Source organism: Triticum dicoccoides, chromosome 3B (genome assembly GCF_002162155.2).
Source record: "Triticum dicoccoides isolate Atlit2015 ecotype Zavitan chromosome 3B, WEW_v2.0, whole genome shotgun sequence".
NCBI lineage: Eukaryota > Viridiplantae > Streptophyta > Magnoliopsida > Poales > Poaceae > Triticum > Triticum dicoccoides.
Window position 1 is genome coordinate 222,310,225 of NC_041385.1, and position 12,544 is coordinate 222,322,768.

Genomic DNA, 12,544 nt, shown 5'->3' on the forward strand with positions numbered 1-12,544 from the left:
GGCTAGGGACGTGACAACTCACCCCCACTAAACAAGAATCTCGACCCGAGATTCAAGACGTGAGGTAAGAAGACAGAGGGAACACGAAGCTAGCACAATCTTCACAATCCAGGTTGCACTTCATAAGAACCTTGATTCGATCATCATCTTGTCTCGACGTCTTGCTCTGAGAACTCCAACTAACATGATAACGAGAGGGAAAGAAAGACTCTGGAAGGATCGATCTTCTCGAAGGTCGAACAACTCAGGATCAACTCATGGAATGAGACATTGAAACATCTCTCGAGCTGAGACATGAAGCATACATCTGAAGGAATGGAGTGAGATAGATGACGAGGGTTCACTAGGTAGACAACAATTCTACACTTAAGAGGGTGGTGAATGGTTGTCAATGTAGCGAGGAGTTGAGTTGCCATGATACCATAACGATGCACCTTAGGGAAGGTGACTCGTAGAAATATCCCCTTAAGTGGCAAAAAGAATTACCTTTGATTCAGATATCATTGAAACTCTTTATACCAGCCTAAGGCAATTCTCAAGCGATCATTTAGAGGGGTTCGGTAGAATGGCATACCCGGATTAGAATGGATGATGTGGATTACCTTGTTGAAAACAACACAAGGGATGATTTTAGTAACTGGGGAGAAGCTCAACAGTAGAGAGTGAGTCCACTGTTTGAAAACTTATAGCATAATCGAGGAAACTGAGAGCAATCCCAGTTAGTGCCGATGATAACACCTAGCGCTTGTGTGTGCTCTCAAGAACTTGAGCATTTCCATATTCATCAAGGTTTTACCAATTTCCGTGTCAAGGGTCCTGGCAACACAACACACTACCATGATGAATAGTGATGGATGATGCAGATGCAAAGGAAGATAACACCTTCTCAGATTTCACCTTAACAATGCCAAGGTCGCAAGATCTGGATAATCGACCGATAGACATTTAGCACTCCGCTTCTAATGTTCTCCTTGATGTGCTAGTGTATCCCATTCATAGATATGGTTTGATATCTAGAACATCAAGTAAAACGTCGGACTTCGGAAACACCAAATCCATAAGGAACAACTTCTGGAGTAAATCCTACGAAATCCTTATGGGGAGGTGGCCAACTTCCTCAATCAAGATACTACAATAATAGGTCTTCCGGCTGGGTGTGTTGGCCACTACATCCACTTTACCGGATTACAGAGAGACCAATATTATAGTTCTTGGGAAATGTTCCAACCATCATATCTGCCTGAGATTCAGATCTGGTTGGTGTCAGGATAATCCAGACTTATCGAGTCTAGAAAGAAAAATGAAAGTTTGCAACACAAATCGATGAGATGACGTTGAGAGATTCTCGGGGGATGAACTACGTTAGTAAGCTCCAAAACATGAGACATCTCGGCTACATACATGTGAACACACTGTTGCAGACAAGCATGACCACGTAGTAGTCTTATAATAAAACACTATCGAGTTCAGGTGGGGAACCATCAACGAGGATAATGAAGTCTTGTGCATGAACTAGTATTCGCACAACAACTCCTTTTCCCTTGAACAAATCAATCAGTGGCTTGGTGTGCTAGGAAACCCATATAGAATGGAGGTGGCCAACCTACCAAACCATAGAGTACTTCGCACATGTGCATGACCAACTTGGTACGATTCCAGAGGAAGAAAAACAATCCTTCTCGGATCCACGGCGGCAACTTACATCAAGTGCACGTGAATTAGAGAAAGTCGCTCCTTTCATCCAAGCATATGCTTCATGAACGGGACATGAAGATAATGCTTATAAAGTTTCCAATACTAGCTGGATGTTCAACACGAATCATGGAGAAGATAACAATGTTGCTAATGGGCTCAACAACAATTCATCTAGATTTCCATATAGATGGAATTCCATAACTATGTGAACAAGGTGATAGTATTGGTCAGACCCAAAAGATATAATGGTGTATGCTCGAGGAAAATCCACGAGTAAGACAACATTACGAACATCATTGGTTCTGATTTGATTTGATGATAGCCCACACTCAAATCAAGGTTTAGACGAGACAATAGATCCAACAATTGACCACGAGGGTCAATCAATGAAGATATCATCTTTCTTCAACACACACACACACACACACACAAAGATATCCCTTTGGAATGAACTGAGTCGGACAAGCTTTCATCTTCCAACTCTCCAAGTTGTTGTTTAGCTTAACCAACCAGCTCAGGGGTATCCAACACGGATTCTTGGAGAAAGGGTGGTTTTGAAAACCAACTTGATCACGAGCTCAACATAGCGGTCAGGTGACATCCTGGTGATACTTCCGAGAAGATATTCGGAAAATCACAAACCACCGATATGTTACTAAGCTCGAGAAAAACCTTGCTTTTCAGGGCAAGACGATATGATCACAAGAGTAAGGGACTGGCACAATCCTAACTCATTGATCAAAGAGTGCACCGGAAATAAGGACTAGGTAGCACAATCTATCTTAGAATGATGATTCAATAATCAGCATGCTAAGAATGAGGTTGTTGTCCATTTAACTACCAAGCAATGGAGTTGCTAGGGTATAGATTTCACACATCACGAATCGCTTGTCGGCATTCCGGTTGCGACAACACGGAACCGAGGACTGAGTAATGATGGTGAGAAGTATCACTACGTCAAGAATTCACAAGAGCCGGTGCAATTCTCATGATATTCTTAATATAAAGATGGTAATTCTCCAAGGTAGAATAGACCAGAAGCTGGATTAGCAATTTGATCTGTGGAATACAACTGCTTTGACCCAATCCCAGAGATGGACGAGGTACTGGAGTTTGTTTCTCCTAGTCATTCCGGAATAGAATGGCTTGACGGACCACAAGAATAATAAGCATCGATAACACGAATGCACAATTACTCCTGACTATCAATTGATAGACGAGGGTCGGAAGACAACTAAAATGGGACAACTCAAAAGAACATATGATTTTCTGAGTTGTGGATGCATGGATTAGCATGTCGAACCAGGTTCAACAGGTTTCTTCCGGATAACCCATGCAGAAAGGTAGAGCTGGCAGAGTAACAACATAGAATCGAGAACTCATCAAGAGCACTCTGGTTGTGATCTTTCGGTTCAACGAGGAACTTCTGCCATAAATAGTTCATGGTATTGGAAGAAGGAAATACCATGGACCTTGAGGACTGTCGCAAAGGTTACTAATTTCCTGAAGGAGCTAGCAAACACTATCAACATGGAGTAGGTGGAGTGAATCCCGGGTTCAAAATCCAGGACTAGAATACTTGCTAGCTAAATTGCATCACAGGATGTTTTCGAGAATGTTGGCCAGAATGATCACACTGGGAACACAATACATGGCTAGATTACTAGGTGATACTCTAGATATCTAGGGTCATAATAATAGCTCCAACATATACGTCGAGGCAATAGAGTACCTCAACTCAGCAATTAGTGTGATTAACCTGGCCCAAAGGAACATAAACACCAGAGGGAAAGGATTTGGAAGTGCATCAGATTGTTTAGAAACCTGGGATGACTCGGACAACATAACGGCTGTAAATGCTGAAAAGAATTTGAGACATGCTACAAAAAATGGTGGCATAACCACTCAGAAGCATAATATCAAGGTTTCGAGGTCAACAGTTAACATAGGGAGGTAGAAACTGAACTGAGGCTTAAATCCAACAATCTTATGAATCTACTGATTAGTAACACGTCATCCTGATAGATAGATGAGAAGGCCTAGTTCTTAATCCCCGTAGAAGAGAAGAGGTTGACTCAGATCAGAGGGCCATGAGGTATAAGGAGTAAAAAGAGCCTTACGTTCCATCCCACAACCAATTCCCCAACATATAACTAAAGCATTTCTAGACTCAACTTCGACCAGTTTGGCTTGGTAATCCTATAGGCAGTCAAGCTCTGATACCAAAGCTGTCAAGACCACGACTCAATGCCACACCGATCTAGCATGTAACACCTCATATCACTTTGCGGCCTCATGCACAGTATTCCCATGGGTGTCGCCTTACCAGGCCCGGGACCGTTTGCGCCTTTTGGCACGTGTATATGATAGTGTCGCTAGCATCCATATGACAAGAAGCCCGAGCTGACATGGCTAGTTGTGAACCCAAAGTGGCACTAACTTACAGGGACATGCATACATGACCCAACAACGAACGTGTCGGTCATCAGCGAGTGAATCCTGGCTGTAGCAACTGGGCTGGCAGGACTTCGGTAAACCGGGCTGTAGCAGGCTAACAGGACTCCGGTAGACACCGCGTGACATTTCCCCGAAGGGACAAACACAGGAACGAAGAAGGACACATGCCGGCCAGCCTAAGTGTTCCAGAGAAGTAGCAAGCTACCAGGGCTCAGTGGAAGCATTAGGAGACATTTCCCGGTAAGAGAGGCTACCAAGAATAAACAACTAGATAGTCAGATCCCACACATACCAAGCATTTCAATAACATACACACAATATGCTCGATATGTGCAAATACAACATGGCATCACAACATGACTCTACAACTCAAGTATTTTATTCAATAGGCTCCGAGGAGCGAGATATTACAAACATGGGTCTCATGACCCAACATTCAGAGCATACAAGTCAAAGCACAAGCGGAAGCTCAACATGACTGAGTACAGACATCTACAAATGAAAAAGGCTGAGAAGCCTGACTATCTACTAGATCCTGCCGAGGGCACAAGATCATAGCTGAGGTAACAAGCTAAACGTCGAAGTCCATGTGGAACTACTAGCGAGACTGAAGTCTCTCTGCAAAAACATAAATTAAGCAACGTGAGTACAAATGTACCCAGCAAGACTTACATCAGAACTAGCTACATATGCATCATTATCAATAAAGGGATGGTGGGGTTTAACTACAGCAAGCCAGCTTTGACTCAGTGGCTAACCTGAACTACGTCTGCAAGTAACTCTTTTGAGGTGGCGCACACGAGTCCACATATTCACCAAATCAATACACCACTATGGATCCGCTCCCGTCCCCCTACGAGAATGCCATCCATAGCACTCACACTTATCTTGCGTATTTTAGAGTATCCACTTCAAGTTATCTATGAACTGTACAAGCAACCCAGAAGTCCTTTACCGCGGACACGGCTATTCGAATAGATCATATTAACCCTGAAGGGGTGTACTTCTTCACACACGCTCTCGCCACTTACCGCCATGTACACCTCGTGTATCTTGGCAACCTTCAAGCGGAAGCCTGGCGAGGGAGTTGGCCACGACCTGACTAACCACACAAGTCTCTCATCCAGGTTTATCGCCTATTCGGGTTCCATCCGCAAGGAGATCCGGCCGGGGTGTCGCTCACGGCCCCAAACGATGTGTGCAGGGTTCCCAAGTCCACCAACTGGGTGCCACTTGGTACACCGGGCCACTGTGCCTAGTCTGTCCCAAGCCCACCTGTACCGGGTGCCACTTGGTAGACTACAAACACTACCTACAAACACCAAAAACTAGTTGCAACTCCTGGACAAAGATAAGGTTGATTAATAAGTCGAGAGGGGCCGAGTTACCGGAACCCAATGTCTGGTAGTAGCAGTTCATGGATCACAAACACAGAACTCAGTTCCTGAGGACGGCTGCAATGAGACAACCCACCATGTACTCCTACATGGCCTCTCACCGCTACCTTTACCAAATCGTGTTCACACACTTAGCTCTCAACGGTAAGACATGTTCACACACCTCCAATTCATCCCCGATGAATAAGAACTAACACAACTCTAAGCAATAGCAGGCATGACAAACAAGCATGAATGAGTAGGCACATCAGGGCTCAAACAACTCCTACTCATGCTAGTGGGTTTCATCTATTTACTGTGGCAATGACAGGTCATGCAGAGGATAAAGGGGTTCAGCTACCGCAGCAAGTAACAGATGAATCGTTGTTGTCCTAATGTAGTAAAAGAGAGCAGGAGCGAGAGAGTAGGATTGTATCGGAATGAACAAGGGGGTTTTGCTTGCCTGGCACTTCTGAAGATAGTAATAGTTCTTCATCGGTGTCATCGAACAATCGTCAGAACCACGTTTACTGAGAGGGGACAAACACCGACAACAGAGAAAGAAACACAATCAATGCAATGCACAATATGATGCATGCTCATGACATGTCAATATGAGTGTGTTGGCCTAATGCAACTACAACCAGATGGATTTGGGTCATTTTGAACCAAAGGTTCAATCCCAAACTCAAATTATGAATTTAAATAGTGCCTTATCATGTTTTGCACTAAACAGCAAGGTTAAGTTGGTTAAACATGCATGAAACCAGTACAGATGGATAGATTGGATTTTTCTGATCATTTTTCATATATAAATTATTTCATTTGGAGTAACGGTTGATTTTCTATGAATTTTAGAAGTTTTGATCATTTTCTGGAATTTCCTGAATAAGAATAAATCCAGAAAAAGGAGTTACTGCGTCAGCCTGACGTCAGTGTGACGTCAACAAGTCAACAGACTTGACCAGAGTCAAACCTGACATGAGGGTCCCGCATGTCACTGAAACAATGCTAATTACTGATTAGGTTTAGCCTAAACCAAAAATTAACAGCGGCTGGCTCCACCTGTCATGGAGCCAGGGGGTCATTAGGTTAGTGCCTAATGGTGTTTTTGCCGGAGTTAGGCCGCCGACCATGGCCAGACGCGGCGGAGGTGTTCGAGAAATGCCCACAGGGCTCGGTTCAAAGTGTGCTTGGGCTCGTTGGAGAGCCCTCGCTGGCGCGCGTCGAATGGTGGTGGTGGCCGTGCCTGTGGTGGTCGGAAGCGACAACGCCGAGCTTGTGAGTGGCGGCCGGAGCTCGAGTGCGGTCGGGTTCGGCGCTGCTGCTCACAAACAAGGGAGCTGAGGTTCTGGAGGGGCTCTACGGGTCGCGGCAAGCGCAATGGGTGCACGCCCATGACCAAATGGTCACCGGGGTTTTGCCGGCGACGAGCCCGTGCGGCGGCGGCTGCTGTTAGCAAGGGGCGGTGGCTACGGCAATCAAACGGAGGCGGAATTAGGGGGGAAATGACCGGGGGCTCACAGCTCATCGATTGAAGTATTCGGCGGGCTTGGGGGAGGCTTGGAGGCAACGGGCGACGATGGCGATCTCCGATGGCCATGCAGAGAAGAAGAGCTCGATGACGAGGCTTCAGGGTGTCCGGGGTCGTGTGGTTCGGCGTAGAGGTGGGCGGCAGCGAGGCGGAGCTCGTGGGCAGGATGGCTGACCGTGGGGAGGTCGGTGGTCACAACGAACGGCGACGGTGGCGATGGTGGCGCTCGGGCACGAGGTGCAGAGCAAGAGAGAGGAGGGGATGAGCACGAGGAGAGAGCGAGAGCGGTCCAGGGGGGTGCGTGGCATCGTCCAGAAGGTCGGGGAGGCCAGGCAGGCAGGGAGGAGCTGGCGCGGCTCGCCTGCACGCCGGGCACGCAGCTGCTTCTCCTCCTGGCAAGAGGAAGAAGACAGTGCTGCCCCCGGTGGGCCGGGCTGGCTTTGCCCGGCTTGGCTGCTACAGTGTGGGCTAGCTGGGCTGCCAGGTAAGTTCAGGTGAGCTCTCCCTCTCCTCTGTTTTCTAATGTTTTTGTTTTCTAATTATTTGCCTCTGTTTTGAGCTTAGGAAAAATACCAAGGCATTTCCTAAAATCCTGAAAATATTCATGGACACTTGCTGAATTATTTCAGTGGCCCAAAAATAGTTCCAACATTATTTGAACATTTGAAATATTTATAGTATTTAAATGCCCAAAGTCAAATACAATAAGATTTAGTTCAAGAGTCCAAAAATGGCCTAGAAATATGTGCATCATTTTTGGCAGAGGTTTTCACCTTTAACAAAAATCATGAACATTTCTAAAGGGCATTTGGGTTCGTTGAAAATATTTTTATTGAACCTAGATGAACTCAATTGGTGCTAGGGTTTCAACAATCCCCATTTCAACTTTCAAAGAAATTTAGACATGATGCAGCAACAAGCTAGTCCAAGTGCATAGCAAGGCTAGGGACGTGACAGAATCTCGCGAGGAAAAAGCACCAGCCTTACAAAGAAATGGGAGCTAAACTCCGGTGAAGGATCGATAAACATGTTATGCTCGTTCCTGCCCATCTGAGAGCCCCGTCTAAGAGCCCCGTTGCTAGCCGCTCCGGCCACGGCGGACACCCGGTTGTTCCCGCCGTCGTTCACTCCGGCCACGGCGGCCTCATAGCCTCCCCTTTCTCCCGCTGCAATCCACTCCGGGTGCGGCGTCCACCATTGTCCGGTTTTGCTATGTCTCTGTCCAGTCTTAACTTTGGCCAGGGGCACGATTTCGAAGAGGAGATCTGGAGAATCTGGGGCGTTCGCACCAATGCTGAGGAGGAGGACACCGCCGAAGGATTTCCTATGGTGGTGGAGTTCACAAGATCCAAGATCCAACTCTCTGTTCAGTCCGTTGCCACCATTCTTCTGTCCTGCTTCGGGGGTTATGCATCGCGCTACAAGGTTGAGCGTTTACAAAACTGGTCTTTCAAGTTCTATGTTTCTTCCCAAGAAGTTGGTCTCACCATTATCAAAGGAGGTAACATATCTCTTCCGGAATTCAACGCTAATTTCTTACTCTTTGGGGAGGGAGGACCAAATTCAGAAGCAGAGCTTGATCTCTATCTCAAAGAGAAAGCGGATGCATGGACACATGTGTTCAATTCGCATCCTAGGAAATCCTATGCACAAGCACTCCAATCTCCTGCAATTTTTCGTTTCCCCAATAGATCAATTTCTTCATCGGGAATTAATGCGACAGTTTCTTCCGGTGATGCCGCGCCAGCGAGGAATCATGGCTTGGAGCCATCAGCGGCTTTCAATGCTAGGGAAGGAAATACGCTTATTCAGAATTCGGCCCGCAGGCCCAACCTGAAAGGCCAACCATTCTGCGTTCGTTGCTTGGAATCCGGTCACCTGAGGCCCAGTAGCACAAACCGTATCAAATGGCATGCCTGTAAGAAATGGGGTCACATTGCTAAAGATTGTTTTTCTCACCAATTGGAGATTTCGGTGCAGCCCACTCCACAAGGTCAGCCCATTTCCGCCCAAAATGCCCACCGGCCCAACTTGACTACTGAGATTCCGAGGCAACCCACCACCTTATTGTCGAGTCAAATCAATCAGCCGCCTGGCAGCGCTATTGCCACTAATGGCACAGGTTGCCTTCCTCGTTTTGCTGCCCCTACGGTAGGTGCCCGTCTTCATGCTGCCGCTTGGAATTCCTCAAACCACGCCAGTCTTGCCCCTTCTTGCCTAGTCCGTCTTCCTCTTGCTCGTCCATCGTCTTCATCCACAACCTCCGATCTGCCAGCAATGGCTACCTTTCCTTTCGACCCCACCCCTTTCATCACCGCGGGGCACCAGGCTCTGGAGATTGAAGGAAGGCCGGCTTGTGTGCGCATTGCCGCTGGCGCTGTGAGACTGACCCATGAGGAATGGGCGATCGTCTCCATCATCCCCATGCTAGACTTGACGGTCCACTTCAACAACATCAGAGAGGTAGTCTCTGAATTTCTCACAGATGTCAAAGCACATGGGTTTTTCAGAAATTGTTCCCTGCCCTTTCGGTCAAGCCTACGTTCGGTTGAACAGCACTTTTGACAGAGATGATTTGGTGATAAACGGACCTCATCCGTATACCGATGTGCACTTTGTCTTTCAGAAGCATAATGAGGGTCTGAACTGGCATAGATTTGATCTCAACAGAGAAATTTGGCTTCTGCTCTGTGGCTTTCCATTTGATAGCCGTTGTATGCATGAACTTTTCAATGCGGTCAGCAGTTTTGGGATCTTATTGCAGTGGGATAGAGTGAAAAGCAATAGAGCTAGTCCGCTGATTAAGGTCAGAGTTGAATCTCTCAGTGATATTCCGGCAAGTATTGTCATTGGGGAAGGTAATTATTTTCATTCAGATTCTGAGACTGTTCCTGTGGTTATTCTGCAAGACCACATTCTGGGTGCAGAGGCGCCTGATGAAGACCCAATTCCTGCAGATGGTAATCCTCACCCTGTCCCTGAGCATGCAAATTTTCATCCAAATCAAACGAATCATATGCTTGGTCCATTGCCTCAACATCATCCTAATGAAGACCCGGTTGTGCCTGATCTGAATGAAGAAATTCCTAACATCCAGCTACAACTGGCTCTCCCTCACAATATGGAAGCTGCAGACGAAATGGATGTAGATGATGATCTCCCTGGATGGGGGCACTGGGCCTTGCCACAAAACGCCAACTTGGTAGACCAGGAATTGCACCCTGGAGAATTCCTTGAGCTCAATGGCCTAATGGCACCTTTACCAGAACAAGACGCTCTGATCATTCAAGAACAACTTCAGCAAGTGGATCCTCAAAGAAACATTACTTTGTCTTTGGCAGCTTCTCACCATTCCGCTCCATCTCCAAAATCGGCCAATGGGCCAGTGCAACAGATTCAGGTTCTTCCTGATCTGAATCTTCAAGAGGGACTACCAGCTGTGCTTCCCCCTCAGGTGCAGGAGCTTGCACCACAAACACTGAGGGACATGCCTCCTCCTGTGCTGGATCATAACCTGGAAGCAATCTTGGCCAGTTATCAAGTTGACAGCCCAGCAGAATTCATAGACCCCTTTCAATTGGATTTAGCAGAGCACTATATTCAGAACAATTTTCAAGGGCACAGTACTGAACATCAAACTGCAGTGCAGTATGCACCCCATCTAGAAGCATTTCACTTACGTGAGTTCCCAGCAGAAGTACCACAAGGTGAGATTTCTGAAACTTCTGCACCCCCTGGTTTCCCTGAACACCTTTATAAGGGCATCTCCAGCCGTTGGCCCCCCAGGAGGGGTAAAAAATTGCCCCCTGGGGGCGCACCGGTGCTAAACCGCGCACTGGGGGCGTGATGCCCCCCAGTCGCGGCACCCACGGTTTGAGAAAAATAGCAAACACGGCACAAAACGACTCAAATTTAAACGCAAACACGGCGAGTTCGTTCAAACTTAAACATATTTTACAAAAAAAAAACCGCGAGCTGCTCCCGCCGTCTCCCTCGCCGCCCGCCTCGCCGCCCGCCCATGCGGTTCTACATGCCGAGGAGGCTGTAGAACCGCGTGTAGTCGCCGCCGTTGTCGTCGTCGTCGTCGTCGTCGTCGTCGTCGTCGTCGCCCCCGCCCCCGCCTAAACCTCCGGCGTCCCTGCTACACCCCTCCCCCGGTTGGCGCGGTGGCGGGTTGGAAGGTCCGGGGGCGTCGTCGTCGTCGTCGCTGTCGAGGATCACGACGCCGCGCTCGTCCTCACGCCCACGCTTGCGGGCGGCGATCTCCTCCAGGGCCCGGCACTGCCGGACCGTCTCGTTGCGAAGGTAGTCGTCTCGCGCCCACTGCATGGCGTCCTCGTCGGAGAAGCCGCGCCGGGCTATCTCCTCGTACTCCGCGAGGAGGCCGGGCTCCGGCTTGGGCTCGACAAGGACGAAACGGCTGGTGGGTGGCGAGGCGTTGGCGCCGATACAGACGTCGGAGCTGCGGGTGCGCGCGGCCACCGGCGTGTCCTGGGGCTCCGGCTTGACGGGGCGGAGAAAGGGCAAGCCGCCGAACGAAGAGGAGGACCCCCGATCTCCATGCGCCTTGGGGTCCATGAGCTTCCCCGGTGGCGTGAAAAGGAAGGGGGGGCGGGGTAGTCGAAGCGCGGCGTGTTGCCGCCCTCGATGTACTCGAGGACGGCGTCCAGTGTGCGCCCTGGCACGCCCCACCATCGACGCCGGCCGGCGGAGTTTTGCCTACCGGAGGGCACGACACCGTTGGTGGCCTCGAGCTGCTGGGCATGACGGCGGCGGAAGTACGGCTCCCACAGCGGGCTGTCGGGGGCGTACCGTGGCCCCTCCCTCGCCGCACGCGGCAGGTTCAAGCAGATGCGAGCGATCTCCGCACGCCGCGCCGCGCCGGTGGGTATCGAGGGCACCAGTACGCCGCCCGTGCTGATCCTCCATGCCCCGGGAACCCGCATGTCCGGCGGGACCGGGTACTCGGCCTCGTAAAGGAGGCGAGCCTCGTCTTCATGGAGATGGCGGCGGCCGAAGCCGTTCGCCGCCGCGCCGTCGCCTGGGAAGCGCTCGGCCATTGGTTTTGAACTGGAGACGGCGAAAGGAGGAGAGGAGAGGGAGGGAGGAACGACGGCGGAGGGGAAGTGTGAGTCGACCGAGCGCGCCGGGGCGCGACATATATAGGCCGACGCGCCGCCCACACGCATGGCACTGTGCGTACGCGTGGCGGGCGAGGCGAGGGCGAGGGACGCGCGTCGTCCGGCCTTCACTGCGCCACCCGTGAAGCATCAATGGCGCAGGCTGACCGGCGCGGCAGCGTGGCAGCTTTGGCATTGATTCGCCGTGGGAAACGAGGCGATGAGGACGACGAAGGGCCGAGAAGTAATCCGTGTCGCTGATGCGTCGGGCCCGCGGTTTCTTCATGCCAAAAAAGTTCGCCCAGCGCCCCCGAGCGCCCCCCAGCGCGCCGGGTTCGGGCTGGGTCCGCCGGCGCTATTTT